Raw genomic sequence first — 24441 nt, forward strand, 5'->3', positions numbered from 1 at the left:
TTATTAACACTAACAGGACATAGTCCCAACAAAACATTTAAAAAGCACTTAGTCAAAATGACTTAAGAGCTGAAATAAACAGCCAAGCTAGCAGAAAATGTTCGTGCAGGATAGTCAGGTGCGCAGCAAACTCTCCGCGTCCGGGTGGTAAGCTTAGCTCCTTCTTCCTGCTTCTGACGGTGGCTGGTATGGTAAAAAAGTACTCAGGGATAGTAGCAACGCGTTTCGCCCTTCTTGGGCTTCCTCAGGCTCCGTAGGAAGAACAAGGGCGAAACGCGTTGCTACTATCCCTGAGTACTTTTTTACCATACCAGCCACCGTCAGAAGCAGGAAGAAGGAGCTAAGCTTACCACCCGGACGCGGAGAGTTTGCTGCGCACCTGACTATCCTGCACGAACATTTTCTGCTAGCTTGGCTGTTTATTTCAGCTCTTAAGTCATTTTGACTAAGTGCTTTTTAAATGTTTTGTTGGGACTATGTCCTGTTAGTGTTAATAAATATCACGTTTTTTCACCCATATACCCTTGTGTACTATCGTGTATACCTGGCACTATCTGAGTGGTTATTACAACACCAGTTGAAGGTTTGAATTTGATGCTCCAGAGAGAGGAGAAAAAGATACCAATTTGAGTCTATACTCACACTTGGCCGTGTGAGTTTATTGTTGACCTTACGGGGATACATTTTAATCCACCTTGGCCCCCTCACCCCTATTATTTTGGTGTAAAGAACCGGTGGGGCACGTGGAAGCCCTGCAGTGGGGTGCTATCAAAGATACCTCCCTCCAGAGATCACTCACGCTTGCCCGTGTGAGTGGATGCAGCATTCCCCTGCTTGTATAATTTAGATTCAGTTGTCTATTCCAGATATTTATTTCATATATTCTGTCTTGTCACTCATCCATTTTTATTTCATTTAACTCCGAGGATAACATCACAACCCACTACTGTGGAAGAAACCAGAGACGCTCTACAGCACACAAGAGGAGAAGAAAAGCACAAGAGGAAAGAAGACAGAAGAGAGAAACATCTAAAGCAAAGATACCTTGATGTGCAAGCATTTACACAAGGCCGTGTAAGTGTTTATGTTATTTGACACCTTATCTCACATCCAAGTTTCACACTATTGAAGTACACCACAAGTCTGTATAGTCCGTCAACCTGTGCTCCCCCATTTTTTGTCTGTTTCCCATGCACCAAGGATCCTGGATAGGTCCTTTTTGGGGTTTTTTGAGCAGCAGGAAGAGTGTCGGAATCAGAGGGGACCTTTTAGTACTCTTTAAGGTTGTATTGTTTATTACACAGATTACATCACCCCATTAGCAATCAGTACCAGGTAGCGCCCGGGTTTTTTCTGTACATCAGATGTTCACGTAACTATGCTACCCAGCACTGGTGCAACTAATCTCTGGACTGTGACACTCTATTTTTTCATTATGGATACTGACAACACACACAAGGTTATCTAATAGGCGTTCATCAGGCAATTTTCCATACATGCTATTCACACACTTCATTGCTCCACACATCTAGTGACTTCATCCCATCATGCCACCTTTTTCCTTCAAGTGATTTATTTGTGCTGTTGGTATTGGTTACATAATTGTATGCTCAAGCAGATTTATGATGGTTTAAGATTGTCATTTATATTTTGACTAGTCACTTCATTGGTGTGTAGTACGTATTATCTTTAGCTTTGTATAGGTGCCTGTGAACCCATTAACCTGTTGTGATTTATTCTGACCTATCCAAGTGTTTCATGAGTCACTATCCATTTTCATGTTAAGGGTTGACAATTTGAGTCATTCCCTAGTTTTGCCCACTTGTGTCTATGGGTAGTACCCGTGACAGGGGTCCTAGCCTTTTTTAAGTGTTTTTAATCATGTACTGTTTACTTATCCTTTTTTGCACTGTGTCAAATAAATAAAATACTATATGTTAATCTGCATACCTGAGTGCTCCCATACGGGTTACTTTTTTCTCTTTTCACTCATATATATATATATATATATATATATATATATATATATATATATATTGCGCGCGCACACACACATATAACATTTTATCCAACTTTTTCATTTATCATTTGTAGAGAAAATGAACATTGTCGCCAGAAGCGCTATTTTTTCAAAATGTAACATCTCTACTAGTGTAAAATGATACTTCATATAAAGCAGGTTATGGGACCCAGTATAAAATGACTATAATGTCTCTTATCACATCCCAGTATATGGATACTTTCTATTATCACAAGCTGCTAACATGTGACAGGGCTCAGTGTCTGAGCCCAGAATGTGACATACTGAACATTCTCATTCTAAATTTCAAAAAATATTGTGTTGATTTCTGACCTGACTGCCGTGGTTACAGCTCAACCACTCTGTTCTACTGTATGTCACCACTTTCTGCCACAACCAGCTGACGGTGGATCTGCAAGGAGTTCAACGCTCATTGGCATCAAATCTGTGGCTTGGTTAACGTATCATTTCTCCAGCTTTTTATTGTATTGTTTTGAAGTAGATTATATTTATTTAGTTGAATAGATATTTATTTAGTTTAATAGATATTTATTTAGTTAAATAGATTATATTTGTAAGTTTAATAAGTTATATTTCTTAGTTTAATAAATTATATTTCTTAGTTTAATAAGATATATTTGTTAGTTTAATAAGTTATATTTCTTAGTTTAATAAGTTATATTTGTTAGTTAATAGATTATATTTGTTAGCACAGTAGATTATATTTACTAGTATTTAAGTCTCCCCCTCAGTGCCCCATTAGGACCCGTGCGCATATTTCACATCTTTTCGGAGTCGCTTATTTTTTAGACCCTCGGAGCCGAAACCTAAAGGGGTCAGCTAAGAAAGTTCGGATCAAGAGGAGCCGCACAGTTTAAAGACAGAACATTTCCAAGGGAGATGGAGACAATTTGGGTAAGATCTGATTAAAGGACAACCTTTGGGGAAGGAAAGGGTGACGCGGGAGTGTAAGAGGGGGGTGAGAGAGCAAGGTGGTGTGTCAGATTGGGGCAGAGCAAGAGAACGCAAAAATGATGGGGATTTGCTGCACACTAAAAAAAACAATTAGTGATACTTTTACCGGTGCCCCTTAGTCTCAGGGAAGACCGGCATTTCGTCCAATGGATACAATATGATTGATGGAAAAGGGCACACGGATTTGAATAAAAAAAGATAATTTATTGTGCCACAGACTACAATGTTTCGGCTGCTGGCCTTTCTTTACTGGCTTTAGTGGGTTTAGCCACTTTACCTGAGAAAGACCAGCAGGCTGAAATGTTGTTGTCTATGGCAATGCAAGAGAAAACAGGTTGGGGGGGTGGGTTCTCGCAAGGTCGCCGACCCATGGGTGAGTGTCCCCGGTGGCAACTAGTCCTGGACCCCGGGAAAGCTGTCTGTGGCCCATACAAGCTGAGTAACATGTAGAAAGGACACATGTATGTTCAGAATGAGTTAGCATGGTATTTTGAGGGGCATCATAGCAGGTCAGTGCAAGTCAGTGCAGAGCACTGCAAGGTCAGTCAATATGAGGAAGGGTCCGATGGAGGAGTTGGAGGGTCCTAGAATATCTCTTAAAGCAGGGGTACGACATTTTCTTGGGGAGGGGCTCGGCGCTTACAGTGGCCCCTCGCTCTTCCCCACAGCATTTAAATTAAATGCCGGAAATCGCGCGCAAGGCCTCTGTAAGTTCCCTTTCCTTGTCTCCGGCGGCTTCTGGAGACAGCAACGTGGCGTCACATGATGTGGCATTGCCATAGCAACGTGATATCACATGACGTCGTTACATCAGAACGTCGGAGACAAGGTGGGGAGGGTGGAGGGGGGAGCAGGGGAAAAAGGTTGCGCAACCCTGTCTTAAAGCATTGTCTTGCATACAGATCAGAGGCGAAGAATGGATATGGATATCCGATGTGAAGGAGGAAATAATACTGAGATCACTACCGCTAAGACCGATTCGATGGAAGAAGGTGAGTGATGAAATAGCCGTCACTGTGTAACTCTTCCAATTACCTGCAACTTCATGCAAAGAAATAGCAACGCTTGTTTTTAACGCATTAAGCGCCTAATGGGGAATTCAACTGCTGAGAGTTTAAGGGAGTTACTCACCAAACTCAGCGACGTTTCTGTGTCTCTGTGATAACTCCCCCAGGACATGCTTGAAAACCAGAGGTAACTCAATGTATTTTTGATAAATAGAAACATGACCTTCTGGGGAGGGGTATATAATGGGTACTGGGCCTGGTGAGGTGGGTATAACGGGTTCTGGGCCTGGTGAGGTGGGTATAACGGGTACTGGGCCTGGGGAGGGGCGTATAGCAGGGTACTGGGCCTTGGGAGGGTTGTATAACTGGGTACTGGGCCTTGGGAGGGTTGTATAACTGGGTACTGAGCCTGGGGAGGTGGGTATAACGGGAACTGGGCCTGGGGAGGGGCGTATAGCAGGGTACTGGGCCTTGGGAGGGTTGTATAACAGGGTACTGGGCCTTGGGAGGGTTGTATAACTGGGTACTGAGCCTGGGGAGGTGGGTATAACGGGTATTTGCCCTGTGGAGGGCGGTATAACGTGGTATTGGGGAGGGGGTATAAGTGGCACAGGAGCTCTTGCGATACAGAGTATCACTGTCCCTGGTTACAAACACTTCATGTCTCCTGCAGATCAGGACACGCACGAAGGTGGTGCCCTTTGTGCCACCAGACGACGAGGCGGGCTACGAGGCGGACGACGAGGCATACGATAAAGCGGGCGTCAAGTGGTGCGAAGAGGTGGGCTACAAGGCGGCCGATGAGGCAGACGACGAAGCGGATGTCAAGTCTGGCGACGTGGTGGACGATGGCCTAGGAGAATACGAGAGGTGTGGACGGATCTGCTGCTTCACCTTTTTTAGGTGGAGGAGAAGACCCCGGGAGCAGGTAGCAGAATACGAGAGGTGCGGACAGATCTGCTGCTTCACCTTTTTTAGGCGGAGCAGCAGACCCCGGGAGCAGGTAGCAGAGGAGCCAGGGCGTAGATCCAGGGGTATTCTAGGGGCCCTGAGAAGTTGGTTTGACCGCAGGAGAGGCAGATAAGATCAGGAAGGCTGCGGGAGGGGCAGGTACTAGAGGGAGATTGGGATATTGGGCGTGAGAGGGTGAGAGAGAACAAGGAGCAGGGCCGGAGCACGGGTTTCATGCGCCCGAGGCAAAACTTAAAATTTGTGCCCCAGTTGTATAAAAAATAATAAGATAAATAAAATAATAAAATAAACAGTGGCGTAGCTATCGGGGCTGCAGGGGGTGCGACCGCACCCCAGCGCGACGCAAAATAAAAATAAAAGGGCGCCAAAATACTGGATAAAAAAAAGAATAATAATTTTTAAAAAAAGATAAATAAATTAGAAATAATAAGAGGAAAAAATAATAATGATTATTAATGCGCCCCTAGGACCTTTGCGCGCTAGGCGACCGCCTAATGGCCGGCCGGCCCTGCGAGGTCTGCGGGAGGAAAAGGGGTGAATGGGATAGATATGCAGGGGGATGGGGGAGCAGGTGAGTTATACACAGGGGCACAAGGGCCCCATCACCCGCATCTCTATATACTGAGTGTGCCCCTGTGTATAACAACGCTGATCTGTGCTGTTCCATCTGATCTCACTGCGCAGTGATCCAGGGACCATCCGATCGCCATTTAATGGGGTCAGGAAGGAATTTTTTCCCCCCATTGCACAGCAGGGGTTATGTTTCGCCTTCCTCTGGATCACAGCAACAAACTGCCCTTTGTGCATGAATTATCAGTGAGATCTTTATACACCCTGCATTGGTCTTCACTCCTTTGCTGCCGGAGGGGCCTGCAGTGCATTGCTCTGCGTGTTACTATATCGCTCTGCAATGTGCTGCAGGCCCCTACCAGCAAAGAGATTAATTATTTCAATAAAATACTCTCTTTAATCCAACCTATGTGTAGTGTCTTTTCTATCCGTTGTATCTATTGCTAACAGCTCAGTGATTCTTCCCCAGGTCGCTGCACTAGTGTCACACTGCCAAGCCGGGTGTGATGAAGATTTATAGGGTCACATATACACTTCTGCCAAAACACGAGTGCAAACAGGAAGCCCCTCTGATCTGTCATATCTTTTATAACACAAAACGGTATCTAAAAAGGTAAAAAGAACATACATGGGATTCTGCTACAAATATCTCTCTAATTACAAACCAATTAGCAAATCATTCAGATTAGAGTCGAGCGAAAAGAAAGGGTTAAGTATCTCATGTACAGTATATGCAGTGCAGGCTGTTCTGCGCATTACATGCAGGGGACAACGTTTAGGGGATATAAGTAATGCTGATCTCAGAGCTGACCGGCTGACCTGCTCTACCGGCTGATCTGCTCTACTGGCTGACCGGCTGACCTGCTCTTCTGGCTGACCGGCTGACCTGCTCTACTGGCTGACAGGCTGACCGGCTCTACCGGCTGACCGGCTTCCCTTCTTCCAGCTAACTGACCTGAATTGTGGCCCCTGTATCTCCCAATTAAACGTTTTATTGGCATATTCTTGTTTGACTCGTTCTATACAGACATTTTCTATACATTCATTGTGGGATTTGATAACATCTGTAAGATCTCTCAGAACATCACATTCTGTACGTTTGTGCTGAATATTTTTCCATTCTCAATTTACTTAGGGGCCTATGCAGAGAGCAGCGCTGGAAATAATTGGAATTGGTAATAAATTGTACCTGTAATGGCGTGATTTTATCTCCATATGCAGAAAGGTCAGAAAACTGCATTTAAAATCATGCTTGATTATGGAGAGTTTCAACCGGCGAGATGCGCGCTGGTGAAACATGTTTGAAAAAAAGCGCGTTTTTTTTTTTTCTTTTCACTCTCGCCGGTGAGCTCCAGTTTCCTGCCAACTTTTGTTGGCGGAGCTAATTGTAGAATTTCTCTCCATTTTAATGGCGCGAACAGCCGCTAGATGGCGATCGTGCCTTTCTGCATACGGCCCTTTTCAAAACTGGCGAGATTTTGGTTCTCGCCAGCCGTGAGGCGAGTTCTACTAAAAAAAAATTAAAAATGGCGCTTTTTACTCAACTCGCCATTTCCAACCTTATTATAGCCATATAGCGCTAAAAAACGCCGAAATTTCCGTTCGCGCTGCTCTCTGCATAGGCCCCTTAATATTAGTTTTTGGCTTCAATTATTTATATCGAGCCCAAAATACCTTTATACAGAATGCTGTTCCCTTTATCCCACAAATGCTGCTTCATTAAAGCCCAGGGGTGGCACTTTGTGCATTCTCAGACTTTTAGGCAACATCCCTAATTTCCAAACGTGGGATAAAATCTGTGCATATTTAAATGGTTAATTTTTCCATTTTTCCATTGTGACAAAATATCAATTTTCTCACTCAGACTCCTAAATCCCTCCCCAAATATATCCGTTTCACATAAAAGTGTGTGCGCGTCTCCTTCCGCCTAACTGGCACGTCGTCCTTACGGGCGCCACTCCATGTAACTCCACGCTGCCCTCCAGTGGTAAAAGAAATAAGATACATTTACTATACTCGTCTGGCAGCTGCTCCCGTATAAGGTGGGTAACTCTGTATTAGGGGTCTAGGTAGAGTATATTTTATACTTATGTCGGATAGATGAGGAATTAATATTCCTAACGGGTTATTGTGAGAGGCCTTAGATCTTATCCTATATGCACGCAGCCCTCGCCTCTCTGACCTTGAACACGTACTTCAATCTGATTTTTTGAGACTTGAAACTGGATTTCCCAAAACAAACTGATTTTAAACACTGACAAGACTGTAACAATGGTATTTGGGACCAGAGCTAAATTGCTAAAGCTGCCAATGACAGAGCTTCAGATAAAAACCAACTCTAATACCATCCTAGCCCCTGTTACTGGTTTGAAATATCTGGGCATATAGTTCAACTCCCATTTAACATTTGGGTTGCACATTGATACCCTGACATCCAAATCCTATGCCAAACTAGGTGTACTTTACAGGAACAAATCCTCCCTAAGGCCCTCATGCAGTAATCGCCTACAGCGATTCAGTAAGCCCAGAGAAGCTGGCGATTAGAGCAAAAATAACCGTTTTTTTTTTTGCCGGAAAATAAATAAATAAATAAAATCGGCAGACGCGCGGTGATAAGCCACTTTTCGGCACTGATCGCCAGTTTTTCAAACACGCTCAATTCTATAAGCCCTGATCAGCTTATTGCGGCTGATCGCCACTTTAAAATTGCTGTTTCTTCTCCAAATTGTCCCGCCACAAAAGTTGGCAAGAAGGTGGGGTGAAGCTGCGATGAAAATAACATGCATGTGTCCCAGAGCTGATATCCATTAATATCAGCACCAGAGACCCCCGGCATGAATCCCATGCATAAAAAATGCATTTACAGGCAACTTCATTACCGCCAAGGCAATGAAGGGGTTATATACCCGTGCCAGGCTTATTGTGGGTAGCGGGGGTGGGTGAAGGTGGTATTTGGCCCTGGGTGGGTGTTTAGGCCTTGCCAGGGGGTTGGGGGATGACTTAACCTCTTCTTTAACTTAGCGGTTAATACTGCTAAGGTAATGAAGGGGTTAACCCCTCCCACTACCCCCCCACCCGGTAGGCCTAAACACCCATCCTTGGGGCCAATACCCCGTTCACCCACCCCCGCTACCCTCAATAAACACAAATACACATAACAGCCCCACTGGCCACCTCCTAGGTCCCTATCAAACTATTACAATATTCATAAAACCATTATTTTGTTTACACCCATGATTATTACATGGGATTAGGGCTATGTTATTCAGTGAGGGGTTGTATGTTTGTATTCGTAGGGACAGGCAAGGCCGGAGCCAGATGGGGTTCTCCTGCCTCTGTCCTCCCTGTCTCCTGACCCTTCCTGTAGCCGGACAAAGAAGAAGAAGCAGGCACACGGTCTTACTCAAAGGAGGTTTAATATGCCATAAAGTCCAACGTTTCGGCAGTCAAATACTGCCTTTCTCAAGGTGAAGGCTACCAAACACAAGAAAACAGTCACAATATATACCATCCCCCCTGATACTCACCCCTCCCGGCTCTGCCACATAACCAGGATGCTGACGCCCACCTGATGACGTCAGAGCTACCACATGGCGCCCCCTAGTGACGTCAGACGTCTAGGTCTAAATCCCTGGCAATACAGCATAGAGCTGTCTTGGAGGACTGCAGCCACAGCCACACATGGGGGAGTGTTCAGTCTGGGGAGAGGTGTGGCTGTGGCTGCAGTCCTCCAAGACAGCTCTATGCTGTATTGCCAGGGATTTAGACGTCTGACGTCACTAGGGGGCGCCATATGGTAGCTCTGACGTCATCAGGTGGGCGTCAGCATCCTGGTTATGTGGCAGAGTGGGGTGGGGTTGCATCCCTTGTTTTTATGACTTTCTAATAAAGATAGATTTTTGCCAGACCTGCCTCTTCTCTGGATCATGGTGCGCTGCACTTTCTCTAGGGTATGGGAGACTGCCTGACGGGTGGCTGGGTTATGGGAGACTGCCTGACACTTTTATGGGAGACTGCTGACACTTGGGTGGGTGGGTGGGTTATGGGAGTCTGCCTGACACTTGGGTGGGTGGGAGACTGTCTGACACTTGGGTTGACTGCCTGACACTTTGACTGCCTGACACTTAGACTGCCTGACACTTGGGTGGGTGGGAGACTGCCTGACACTTGGGTGGGTGGGTGGGAGACTGCCTGACACTTGGGTGAGTGGGTGTGAGACTGCCTGACACTTGGGTGGGTGGGTGTGAGACTGCCTGACACTTGGGTGGGTGGGTGGGAGACTGCCTGACACTTGGGTGGGTGGGAGACTGCCTGAAACTTGGGGGGGTGGGTGGTAGACTGCCTGACACTTGGTGGGTGACTGCCTGACACTTGGGTTTACTGCCTGACACGTGGGTGGGTGACTGACTGCCTGACACGTGGGTGGGTGACTGACTGCCTGACACTTGGGTGGGTGGGAGGGAGACTGCCTGACACTTGGGTGGGTGGGAGGGCGACTGCCTGACACTTGGGTGGGTGGGAGACTGCCTGAAACTTGGGGGGGTGGGTGGTAGACTGCCTGACACTTGGTGGGTGACTGCCTGACACTTGGGTTGACTGCCTGACACGTGGGTGGGTGACTGACTGCCTGACACGTGGGTGGGTGACTGACTGCCTGACACTTGGGTGGGTGGGAGGGAGACTGCCTGACACTTGGGTGGGTGGGAGGGAGACTGCCTGACACTTGGGTGGGTGACTGCCTGACACTTGGGTTGACTGCCTGACACGTGGGTGGGTGACTGACTGCCTGACACGTGGGTGGGTGACTGACTGACACGTGGGTGGGTGACTGACTGACACGTTAGACTGCCTGGCACGTGGGTGGGTGGGTGACTGACTGCCTGACATATGGGTGGGTGACTGACTGACACGTGGGTGACTGACTGACACGTGGGTGAGTGGGTGAGTGGGTTGGTGTCGGTATACATTCTGTCACTGATACACACAGACACTGGGAGGGGGCAGTCACACACACACTGGGGGGGCAGTCACACACAAACACAGAATGGGAGGGGGGCAGACACACACACACACAGAATGGGAGGGGGGCAGACACACACACACACACAGAATGGGAGGGGGGCAGACACACACACACACAGAATGGGAGGGGGCAGACACACACACACACACACACACACAGAATGGGAGGGGGGCAGACACACACACACAGAGAATGGGAGGGGGGCAGACACACACACACACACAGACTTGGAGGGGGCACTTACACACACTGGGAGAGGGGCATCACACAGTGGCAGGGGGCAGACAGACACACACACAGACTGGGAGGGGGCAGTCACACATACACACAGACTGGGAGGGGGGCAGTCAAACATACACTGGGAGGGGGGCAGTCACACACACACAGACTGGGAGAGGGGCAGTCACACACACACCGACAGGGAGGGGGAGGGCAGTCACACACACAAACAGACTGGGAGGGGGGACAGTCACACACACACACTGGGAGGGGGCAGTCACACATACACACAGACTGGGAGCGGGGCAGTCAAACATACACTGGGAGGGGGGGCAGTCACACACACACAGACTGGGAGAGGGGCAGTCACACACACACAGACTGGGAGGGGGAGGGCAGTCACACACACAAACAGACTGGGAGGGGGGGCAGTCACACACACATAGACTGGGAGGGGGGGCAGTGACACACACACAGACTGGGAGGGGGGTAGTCACACACACACTGGGAGGGGGGCAGTCACACACACACACACACACACACACACACACACACACACACACACACACACACACACACACACACACACACACACACACACACACACACACAGGGTGCAGGGGCAGTCACACACACACTGGGAGGGGGGCAGTCACACACCCACACTGGGTGGGGGGCAGTCACACACCCACACTGGGTGGGGGGCAGTCACACACACACTGGGAGGGGAGGCAGTCACACACACTGGGAGGGGGGCAGTCACACACACACAGGGAGGGGGGCAGTCACACACAATGGGAGGGGGGGCAGTCACACACACACTGGGAGGGGGCAGTCACACACACACTGGGAGGGGGCAGTCACACACACACTGGGAGGTGGGGCAGTCACACACACACAGACTGGGAGGGGGGCAGTCACACACACACACACACAGACTGGGAGGGGAGGCAGTCACCCACACAGACTGGGAGGCGGGCAGTCATACCCACACAGACTGGGAGGGGAGGCAGTCACCCACACAGACTGGGAGGCGGGCAGTCATACCCACACACACTGGGAGGTGGGGCAGTCACACTTGCACAGACTGGGAGGGGGGCAGTCATACACACACACACAGACTGGGAGGGGGGCAGACACACACACACAGACAGACTGGGAAGGGGGCAGTCACACACACACAGGCGACATGGTGCTTACCTGTAATGCCACTGTAGGGAGCCAGAAGTAGTGAGGCTTTTTTCCAGTCTGCCGGCAGTTTCAGTTGCCAGCTGTGAGCCTTCCTTCTGGTGAACACACACACACACACACACACACACACACACACACACACACACACACACACACACACACACACACACACACACACACACACACTACATCCGTCCCTGATACTAAGCCCCGCCCCCGGCATATCCTAACCTCCAACCAATCCCCTGCTTCTACTCTAAAGTCCCGCCCCCGGCATCCTGCTATTGGGGGGAAAAAAAAAATACGGCCGCCGCATCCTCCTCATGCCGCCGCCTCCGCGCACTGCCGCCGACTCGCGCACGGTACCAGTCACCAGGGGCAAAACCCGGGACATTTCCGGGACGGACTGTCAACCGGGACAGCACAGAAAAAAACGGGACTGTGCCGGCAAAACCGGGACGAATGGTCACTCTATAAATACACCTTATACTCCACATGCAGCACGTAACCGTGAATGCAGTATATACTCTATATACGCCATGTACCCCAATTACGACACCTTATAACCCTGCGTGCAGCAAATGTACACCTTATAATCCACATACCGCACTTAACCCTGACTGCGGTATATACACTATACCCGCCATGTAACCCAATTACAGCACATTACAACACTGAATGCAGCATAAATACACCTTATACTCCACATGCAGCACGTAACCGTGAATGCAGTATATACACTATATACGCCATGTACCCCAGTTACAGTACATTGTAACGGCGAATGCAGCACCTATACACACCCTATCGTACAGAACGTAACTACGAGTGCAGTATACACACTATATACACCATGTCACCCCATTACAGCCCATTGTAACTTCGGATGCGGTATATACACACCCCCTATAATCCAAATACAATATACGCCATGTAACCCAATTACAGCCAATTGTACCTCAAATGCAGCTCGTATGCCTTATACCCCGAATACAACGCATTATAACCATACCCCGAATACAACGCATTATAACCACACCGAGGTGTATACACTTTATTCCCCACATACAGCCCGCTATCACTACGAATGCGGTATGCAGCGATACCCACGGCCATTCTACTGTAGCATTGATCATAACTTTATCCAATGTTGAAAGAAATCAATTACAGCACATTATACCACTGCCATGTAACCCCACTGAGTGTCCCGTGCTCCAACCCTGGGGGGGGCGGGGGGGGTTGGGGGATACCCACGACCAATCTGTTGGGGGAACCGTCGTGGCAAAAAAACGTGGGGGGTTGTTGTGCCTCTCCTCGTCCTCCCTCTGGCCCCCCCCCCTCCCCAGCCGCAGAGGCTGATGGAGGGCGAGCCACGTGGCAAGGGAATCCCCCCTGGCTATTCCCTGGTACCGGCAAGGGGATCCCCCCGTTCCCCGGAGGCCCCCCCTCCCCGCCCGCCAGCTACCAAGGCTGATGGAGGGAGAGCCACGCGGTAAGGGGGATCCCCACTAGCTATCCCTTGGTCCGGCAGGCGGATCCCCCCCTTCGCCGGAGGCCCCCCCCTCCCCGCCCGCCGAGCAGGCCAGCCACGGAGGCTCACCTGGAGGAGAGGAGAGGACACTAAACTTCGCAGCAGACCGGGAGCAGAATGGAAGATTCAGCTCCCGGCTGCCTCTTTTGTACTGACCTAGGCCTGGCCCCCCCCCCCCCCCAGGGGGGGCCGCGATGGCGGCCCAGAGATCCCAGGGAGGTGAGGGGGGAGGGGGCTTGCCCCCTGGTCATGGGCTTCCCTTGCCTAATTGGCTGGAGGGATTGCTTCTGCAGGGGGCCAAGCTTTATATATTATGTGTATAGACTCTACCGCGCTGGGAGTCCGTCCCCGGACCTGATAATCAGCCCTTCCCCGCTCACCATTTGTCCCGGCACTTAGCTGCTCCCAGCCCTTTGTCACGACCCAGCATTTCTCTGCAGACAACGCAGCTAAGTGAATTACTGTGCCTGCATGCAAAGAAATGCTAAAACACACATTACATTACTGGCTGCCTTTCTAAGGCCGTGTTCGGGGTGGCTGCTACGCGACGCGTGCGTGCGCATGTCCGTCGCAATTTCAGATTGTTTGGTGGGAGTGTTCAAACTGAAAACTCCACCGGCGGTAAAGTGCAGCGTTGACGCCGCTGTAACCAGAAATGATATTTGGGGCTGCAGTCGCATCACGTGAGCTGGTTCAGCGAACCAGCTCCGTGACACGTTCCCCCCGCCAAGCCCCCAAATGCCGCGACCCGACTCCTGCAGCCTGAACACAGATCGCCAGGCTGCAGGAGCACGCGGGGGAGGTGCGCGTGGACGCACGCTGCCGCAGCAGCCACGCTGAACTCAGCCTTACTGTATGGGGAAAAGGCTACACTCTAACATGGGGCATAAAGTGCTTTTCTACATATATATAGCCTGGCCTTCGGCATCTATTGCTAATATTGGGCCTTTCCTCTGTCAGTCCTGTTAGAACAGGCAGTGGAAAGGTTAATTCCTTCAGTTAGCCTGTTTGCATTTCAGCTCTGAGTATAGTAGCAATATTCAGGGGCAGGCCTAAGCAACCTTTGAGCATGTTAATCCAAATGGTGGATATGGGTTGGAACACCCCCTGATGTGTGTGAGCCAATCGGAATCCAGCTTTTAGTTGTAATGATTCAAAGCTAGAGACACTCCCGGAGCGGGGGAGGAAAGGGGAGCGGAGGAGGGGGGGGAAAGGGGAGCGGAGGAGGGGGGGGAAAGTGGAGCGGAGGGGGGGGGGAAAGGGGAGCGGAGGGGGGGGAAAGGGGAGCGGAGGAGGGGGGGGAAAGGGGAGCGGAGGAGGGGGGGGAAAGGGGAGCGGAGGAGGGGGGGGAAAGGGGAGCGGAGGGGGGGGGAAAGGGGAGCGGAGGGGGGGGGAAAGGGGAGCGGAGGGGGGGGGAAAGGGGAGCGGAGGGGGGGGGAAAGGGGAGTGGAGGGGGGGGGAAGGGGAGCGGAGGGGGTGGTGGAAAGGGGAGCGGGGTCGGGGAAAGGGGAGCGGGAGGGGGGAGAAAGGGGAGCGGGAGGGGGGAGAAAGGGGAGCGGGAGGGGGGAGAAAGGGGAGCGGGAGGGGGGAGAAAGGGGAGCGGGAGGGGGGAGAAAGGGGAGGGGGGGGGGAGAAAGGGGGGGGAGAAAGGGGGGGGAGAAAGGGGAGGGGAGAAAGGGGAGGGGGGGGGGGAGAAAAGGGAGGGGGGGGAGAAAGGGGAGGGGGGGGGGATCGACACACTGCTTGGACAGTTAAGGCAGCTGTCATTACGTCCCTCATAACGCACACACAAAAAACGTCTGCTACAGCCGTGTATAACGCAGGGGAACTCTTCCCTAACTCCTCCTGTTGTCACCCTTCAAATCCTGGCACCAAACTTGGGCGCAAAGACCTTGCAACAATTTGCCTCGCTACATCACCCCCTTGGCCTAATAAACATGCTATTACTATTAGTTCACAATAGCCCAAGGAAGGGGGGTTACATTTGTTGGGCGATCTGATTGAAAAACACAAAGCCCCCCCCCCGTTCCCCGTGACTCGCGTCCCCCCCCCCGTTTCCCGTGACTCGCGGCTCGCCCCCCCCCCGTTCCCCGTGACTCGCGCTCCCCCCCGCCGGCACCCACTTGTCCCCCGATGTGCCATCCGGCTGAGTGAGGCGTGCAGCCGACGGCAGGAAGCACCCTGTGTGGGCCTGTGTGGGCCTGAGGCGCGAGGCTGCGCGCCTGAAATGGGAGAGTTACTGGCGCCATAAGCTGAGGCGGGACGCACAGTTACTTACCTGAGGGGGAGGTAGCGCCGGGGAGGTAAGGAAGCGGCTGGGGTAGGAGGGCCGCGCTTCCCCTCCGTCTGGAGCCGGTGCAGGGCGGCGCACGTGATGGGGGGGGATGGACAGAGGGGGGGAGTGGTGTGTGTGTGTGTGTGTGTGTCCTGTCTGTATATGTGTATGTGTCCTGTCTGTCTATCTGTGTCCTGTCTGTGTATCTCAGTGTGTGTGTGTGTATCTGTGTGTGTCTCAGTGTGTGTGCATCTCAGTGTGTGTGTGTGTGTGTGTGTGTGTGTGTGTGTGTGTGTGTGTGTGTGTGTGTGTATCTGTGTGTGTCTCAGTGTGTGTGTATCTCAGTGTGTGTGTGTGTGTGTATCTGTATGTGTCTCAGTGTGTGTGTATCTTTGTGTGTGTCTCAGTGTCCTGCCTGTGTGTGTCTCCGTGTCCTGCCTGTGTGTGTCTCCGTGTGTGTGTGTATCTCTGTGTGAGTGTATGTGTTTGTCCGGCCAATGAGGTGTGCGGGGGCGGGCCAAGGGAGCCAATGGGATTGCCGCTAGGGACACAGGGGACACAGGGAGACACGGCCACAGAACACTTTCACAAATATATAGTAGATAGATAGATAGATAGATAGATAGATAGATAGATATACACACACTATTAAGGTTATGGTGGGTAAAAAAGTGACAAAAACCCTCCACAGTAAAGCATAAAGCAACTGTAAATATTACTGTATGTTCATTTGCATGTCTTAGACAGGTCTGCAACCCTGTCTTTCCCCATTGTCACCCAGCATACAGCGCTTCCACTGCAGCAAGGGATTCTGGGAAATGACATGCAAATGAGCACTCAGTGCCACCTTTTGTCTCAAGCTCGTATTACACAAGCCAATCCTCAAGCCAATGCACACTGTTTTAAACACAGCTTTTAGACAGAGGCTGGGATGAGATGCAAAGCCATTAAACCCACTCACAGACATGTTTCAACCTTTTTTTTTTTAACTTTTTTATTCAACAACTTTTTTAAGTTTACAGACTTTTTGGGAAACCAAAAAAACACACCATAGTGACAACAGTCACCCAACATTAGAAAGACACAAAAACATAATATATTTACATTTTCTTCCTTCATCCTTCAGATATATACAAACACAAAGATAAACTTTTCAGAAAGGAAAAAAAAAACATAACTTTACGAAAAAACCCTATAACCAAAACATCATACAAAGATAAGAACCATATACTTCAAGATTCTTTCATTTAAAAACAAAAACCCTTTCTCTATTCTCAAGTGATGCGATCATATGTTTTAATTCTTTCTCCATACGTTCCAAACCTCTCTTACTTTCCTCTAACTGGAATCCAGACATCACACTTTTTTCATACCCGTCCCTTGCCTCTTTCACATCCCAATATCTCCGCCCAAATCCCCTCGCAAGTTGATTGTGCAAAACCTCTTCCTTTGTAAGCCCTACTTCATCCTTTCCCTGGGTGCTCCTCCCCTTACTATCTCCCGCAGAATTTGCCTCTTTTGCCTGTACAATCCCTTTTTTGCCTGCCTTTTCTTCACTTTCGTTCCCACTTACTCCACTTACACTTCTCTGTATTTTAGTTCCCTCCACGCTTATCTGACTTTTTTGTGAGGACGAGCTGTTGCTCTCGCTACTCTCTTTCTCCCTCACCTCTCCCCTAGCCTCTTTTATTTTAACCCATTGTACATGCTCCTTTTTTAATTCTTCATATTGCTCTTTTGTCAGATGTTTTCTTTGGTACATCATTTTTTCCAATCTTTCTATTATCTGTTCATCACTACTACCCCCATGCTGCTTCCGGAAAATACCCACCCAAAACAGAACATCTCCCACTGCGTTCTCAAATTGTTCCATTTTCTCTTTTAGGGTTACCTTCCCTGATATTTTTTTAACTTTACTCTCTACACCCTTCTCTCTAGGCTCCACTTTACTCTGGCAATCCTTATGATCCTTTGTTTCTATCCCTTGCGAAGACTCGTTTTTGCTTCCATTAACAACAAACCCTTTACACTTACTCTTTCCCTCTTTACCTTTTCCACTCGCACCACCAGGGCCTGCCTTCTCCTCAGTTTCTTGCGCTTCCCTATCTAACTTCTTATTTTCCTCTTTTCCTTTACTCACGGTCTGTTCCTCTTCCCTACTAACGTCAATACTGGACAAATCCAGCGCACAAAACTTTGACTTCGTCACCTTATCTTGCCGTAGCTCACTCTTCCCCTCCCCATCAACTGTACAAACATCATTGTCACTTTGTAAACTTAGTTTTTGCGCCCCTTTCTTGGGTCCGGTCGTGTCCATTATTTCCACTTCCACCTCCCCCTCTATTGGGCCACTCTCTACCATTTCTTCCCTTCTTAAATCCTCCTCTTAAATCCATCCTCCTGCTGTTATAGCCGGATCAAGCCCTCCCTCTTGGGAACTCTCCATCTCACAAATTCCCAGACCCTCCACTGTCTCTTCCTCTTCTTCTAGCACACTGTCCCCTTTAGCTGTCTGGGCATATGTCCTTTTAGTGCACTGCCGTGCCAAGTGTCCTTCCTCTCCGCATAGATGGCATCTCTTAGGGACTCCACAGTTGGCTGCAGTATGTCCCTCTTCCCCGCAATTACGGCACACAATTCCCGTTTTCCTGCAACCCTCCTTTGTATGTCCATAAGTGTGGCAATGCCTGCAATATAGAGGCTGTCCCGAGTAAAACAAAAATCCTCTGTCTCCTCTGATATTGAACATGGCCGGTGGGTGTGTCACTCCTTCCGCACATGATGGATCCCGTCTCAACCGTACCCAGAAACGTCTCTTCCCGTTGAACATGCCATATGGGTTTTTAAGTTCTTCACCTCCTCTGATCATTTCACAATACTGTTTCAAAAAAGTCACAATCTCCTCTTTCCTTGCATACGGAGTGTACATGTGAAGTACAAGTGGTCTCTCCTCCAGCATAAAACTTGGAATTACCTTGATGCCATGTAAGATCGGATCACCAGACTTCTCCTTGCACTTTTCAAAAGTGCACCAAACATCCGCTACTTGATGACAGGTCAGGTCATAAATCCCCTGTGCAGGGAAATCCTGAAGGCAGAAGATCCTCTCAGTGTCCAGACCGATCAATTGCTTCAGCACCTTCTCCACTATCCACAGCAGGTTCACTCGACTTCTCTCGGTCTCCTCGATCAGGAACCGAATGGAATTGCGCATTCCAGCTTGCGATGTCATCTCTGCTCTCCCAAGCTCAGGTGCGGCACCCCAAAAGCAGCAAGGGACTTTAGCCAGTAAAGACGATGTCCCAGGGCAAAGGTGCCGGCCCCTCACTTCCGCATCCGCTCGCTCAGAACCGCTCGCTCAGGATCACTCCTCTTAGCTCGAGATGGCGTGCCCCCCCAAAAGCAGCAGGAGTCTTTAGTCCCCGAAGGGACGATGACTCAAGGCCAAGGGGACACAGGCTCAGCTTTTTTTTTTTTTTTTTCTTTTAAAAAGTTTTATTCACATCACATATATTTACAAACAGAAAATGAGAACTTTTCCAAAAGATACTAAATCACATAATTACATTTCTTCAAAAACACATACTGTAAATACATTACTTTCTGTACAAAAAAGGTCAGAATTTATCTTGTCATTCCACAGCTTTTCCTTCTAAACACACAACAACAAAACCACTTTTCCACACCTTCAACTAACACCACCTACATTCGCATATTCTCCCTGTATATACTATTCTCATTACATTTTCTTTCTCTTTTTCCTCTTCATTTCTTTACATAATGTTATACCTCTATTTCTTTTCTAAACCTCCTTTCTTTATTTTTGCTTTCTTTTTCTGTTTTTTTCTGCTTTTCCTGCTTTTTAACATACACCCATTCCATTATTTCCTCCCCATTTACAATCCCCACAAACTCCAAAACTTTTTCCACCTCTTCCCCTGAACAAAACTCTTCTCTCCTCCTCTCCTCTTCTTTTGCTTTACAGGATGCTGCTTCTACCTCTGCTACATGTCTAATTATCCAATCGTCCTCACAGTCTTCCTCCACTAACTTTTCCCTTTCCACAGAAAGACCCTTCTTACTTCCCCTCTCAATCTCTACCTCCTCCTCTACTCTTGGCTGACATTCTTCATTCTCTTTATAATCACACAGAAAGTCACAAAATAACCTCTCCTCTGTTGTAAGCTGATATACTTCCTTCTCTTCAGACTCACACAATATTTCACTCACAAACTCCAAAACTTTTCCCGCCTCTCCTTCTTTTCCCTTTCCATCCTCACTGACATAACCTCTGAGCTGACCTTTCTCACTATTCTGCACCTGTACATTAGTCTTTTCCGGACTCTGTCTCATCATTTGTCTAGCACGATTACCCACAATTGATGACATCGTACTTGTCCTTTTTGTGCACCAAATCTCACTCTTCTTTAAACACTTTCTCGCCAAATGTCCAGACTCATAGCAAAAGTCACATTTCTTTTGTACTCTGCATTTTGCAGCCACATGACCCTCTTTACCACAGTTGTGACACACCATTCCCACCTCCCCACATCTCTCTTCCAAATGTCCATATTGTTGACAGTTCTTACATCTCTTGGGTTGGCCCCAATATTCCAAAAAGCCTTTTTTCCCACCCACCTTGAAAACAGCAGGGGGGTGCATCACTCCCCCTGCACATGCTGGGTCCGGTCTTAGACGTACGTGAAATTCCCGCTTGCCATTAAATATCCCATAGCAATTCAAAAGTTCTTCACCATCTCTTACAGTTGCACAATAATGTCTCAAAAACAAGGCTATCTCCTCCTTCTTCACAAAAGGATCATACATGTGCACAATTATGCTTCTTTCCTCCAACAAAAAACTTGGGATAACACTGATCCCCTTCATCCTCTGGTCACTCGCGTTTTTCTTGCATCTCTCATATGCACTCAAGCAGTCCTCCTCCTTGCGGAAGGTCACATCAAAGATTCCCTCTTCCTGGAAGTCCTGCAGACAGTAGACTTGTGCAATCTTCATCTCCACCAGGTCAATCAAGATCTCCTCCACGATATACTGGAGTCTCACCTGGGCTCTCTCCGCCTCAACCACCAGGAATCTGATGGTCTGCTTTCGGTTCTCCATCGCCGCCGTCTTTGTCCTCGTCATCCTGAGCTTCGGTGCGACGCCCTAATAGCAGCAGGGGGGTTAAGCCTATTATGGCGATCCCCCCAGGCAAAGGCGTCGGCCCGTCACTCTCTCTCTCTCCTGCTCACGTGCTTGTCCGCTCCTGACCGCCCCGTGCTCAAGCTGTCATGCTCCGTCTGTCCAACCGTCAAGGATCTGGTGCGGCACCCCAAAAGCAGCGAGGGGGTTTAGTCCATCAGGACGATCCCCCAAGGCCAAGGTGCCGGCACTTCACCATCTCTCTCTCTCTCTCTCTCTCTCCTTGTCCGCTCTTGATCACCTCCCGCTGCCTGAGATGGCGTACCCCCCTAATAGCAGCATGAGTCTTAAGTCCCTTCCGGAACGATGACTCAAGGCCAAGGGGGCACAGTCTCAGCTACACCGCTGTTTCGACCTTGATGGGTCTCATCAGTGTGGGGTTGGTCTTAATGGCAAAGCAGGTTTGAGACTAGACTAGGTAATCACCACTACTATTAAGGTTATGGTGGGTAAAAAAGTGACAAAAACCCTCCACAGTAAAGCATAAAGCAACTGTAAATATTACTGTATGTTCATTTGCATGTAAAGGTAATCCCAAATTTTATGCTGGAGGAGAGACCACTTGTACTTCACATGTACACTCGGTATGCAAGGAAAGAGGAGATTGTGACTTTTTTGAAACGGTATTGTGAAATGATTAGAGGAGGTGAAGAACTAAAAAATCCGTATGGCATGTTCAACGGGAAGAGACGTTTCTGGGTACGGTTCAGACGGGATCCATCATGTGCGGGAGGAGTGACACACCCACCGGCCATGTTCAATATTAGAGGAGACAGAGGATTTTTGTTTTACTCGGGACAGCCTCTATATTGCAGGCATTGCCACACTTATGGACATACAAAGGAGGGTTGCACCAGAACGGGAATTGTGTGCCGTAATTGCGGGGAAGAGGGACATACTGCAGCCAACTGTGGAGTCCCTAAGAGATGCCATCTATGCGGAGAGGAAGGACACTTGGCACGGCAGTGCACTAAAAGGACATATGCCCAGGCAGCAAAAGGGGACAGTGTGCTAGACGAAAAGGAAGAGACAGTTGAGGGTCTGGGAATTTGTGAGATGGAGTTCCCAAGAGGGAGGGCGTGATCCGGCTATAACAGCAATGTATGAGGAGGATTTAAGAAGAGAAGAAATGCTAGCAAGTGGCCCAATAGAGGGTTTGGCGGGTTCTATAAGTGATATCGTGGAGAAAAAAGAGGAAGATCTCTTCCTGGACTCCTTGGCCCAGAAACTGGAGGTGGGGGGAGGGGAGGAGACGGGAGCAGTGCATCAGAAAGATGCGGGGGAGGGGGAAACACGGTCATTGAGTGTGGTGGAACCTAGCTGGGCGGAAAGTATGGAGTTTCAAGATGCACAGAGGGGGAGGGAAGGTCCCCAAGATGTCTTGGAGGAGGAAATGGAAATAGGAGGGAAAAAAGCTGAAAAGCGTAAAAATCTGCAAGGGATAGAAACAAAAGAAGATAAGGATAGCCAGAGTAAAGGGGAGCCTAGAGAGGAAGGTGTAGAGGGTAAAGTTGTAAAAGTATCAGGGAAAGTAACCCTAAAAGTGAAGATGGAACATTTTGAAGACGCAGTGGGAGATGTTCTATTTTGGGTTGGTATTTTTCGGAAGCAGCATGGGGGGAGTAGTGAGGAACAGATAATAGAAAGATTAGAAAAACTGATGTACCAAAGAAAACAGCTGACAAAAGAGCAGTATGAAGAATTAAAAAAGGAGCATGTACAGTGGGTTAAAATAAAAGAGGCTAGGGGAGAGGTGAGAGAGAAGGAGAGAAGTGAGGGCAATAGCTCGTCCTCACAAAGCCATATAAGCGTGGAGGGAACTAAAATACAGAGAAGTGTAAGTGGAGTAAGTGGGAATGAAAGTGATGGAAAGGCAGGCCAACAGAGTGGGGGTGAAGGGGGAGAGATTAGGGAAAGTAAAGGGGGAAAAGGAGAAAAGGCAGGCCTTAGTGGAAGAACAAAAGTAAGTTATGAAAGCGAGAGAGAAAGGAAGGCGAGGGAGTGGCATGTAAAAGAGGTGATAAATAATATAAATAAAGAGGCAGGTGACTTAGGGTTAAATGTTTCAAAAACGGAATGGCTGAAAGTACAGTTCACAAAAGCAGAGGTGTCTAAAGAGGAAGTAAGAAAATTAGGAATACAATGTAGTACGTATCATATCCGTGAGGCGTTAGAGAAATTGCTGGGACACGTGAAGTAATTAGATGCAATGTTAAATGTCCTGTGGAAAGTACGAAAAGTCGTGTGTAGAAATGGGAAGTAATCATATTTTTTTGCATTGAGTGTGTTTGGTAGTAGATGCACAGATGATGCCTTGGAATGTGTTGTTTTGTTTGGCTTTTTAGAATGGTTTTGTGCCTTTGGGTTGGTTTTTGTCTTGGCAATATAAGGATTGTATAGTGATGTTTTCGGTTTATTATTTTCTGTAAAATGATACTAAATGGTTGTTAATATGTGAACCGTAAAAAAAAAAAAATGTCTGTGAGTGGGTTTAATGGCTTTGCATCTCATCCCAGCCTCTGTCTAAAAGCTGTGTTTAAAACAGCATGCATTGGCTTGAGGATTGGCTTGTGTAATACGAGCTTGAGACAAAAGGTGGCACTGAGTGCTCATTTGCATGTCATTTCCCAGAATCCCTTGCTGCAGTGGAAGCGCTGTATGCTGGGTGATAATGGGGAAAGACAGGGTTGCAGACCTGTCTAAGACATGCAAATGAACATACAGTAATATTTACAGTTGCTATATATATATACATATATATGTACCCCTCAGTTTTATACAGTCATGGTGTTCATCATGTGTGGGACGCAGAGCCCAGAACCTAATGTCATGTTAGCATCAGAGAGTCACAGTAATAACTCAGCACTCACCCATGTAACACCTTCTCTGGTAGCTCTCTGTCTGTGTCTCTATCTACCTTTCTGTCTCCTGCATGACCAGGGAGGCTGCGAGGGACCCCCTCCCCCTCCCACTTGGAACCGGTACCCACATATAACAGACGAGTAATGACAGACTCAGTTTGGAGGTATAAAAGGCCGCGGCTTTGTTTATTAACAATCATAATACTGGAGTAAGCGCTAGTCCAAGCCAGAGTGGGGTCAGAGGGTCAGCCAGGCCTTGGCCTTCTGCCCCCGTACCCGGCCGACCCCTAAAGAGCCGGCCGTTGTCGCGAGTGGGTTCCCGGGTGTCACGTTAGCTTGACCCCGCCCAATCGCTCCTACCCCCGGGCGACGCCCGCCCCGAGCCCATCTGGCAAGGACAAGCACTTACCCCCGAACTGCCGCCGCGACAGTGGTAAAATGACCAACTGGAGCCTCCTGAAGGAACTTCAGTCCTTTGTTTCTCGGGAGATCTTCGGACACTGCCCTGTAAAATATGATGGTACATGTTACAGCTTACAGGTAGTGCAGACAGCTTATCACCAAGGGAATTGTAAATACTCCACGGAGTGGCCGG

The sequence above is a fragment of the Ascaphus truei genome (genome assembly GCF_040206685.1).
Source record: "Ascaphus truei isolate aAscTru1 chromosome 23 unlocalized genomic scaffold, aAscTru1.hap1 SUPER_23_unloc_1, whole genome shotgun sequence".
Taxonomy (NCBI): Eukaryota; Metazoa; Chordata; class Amphibia; order Anura; family Ascaphidae; genus Ascaphus; species Ascaphus truei.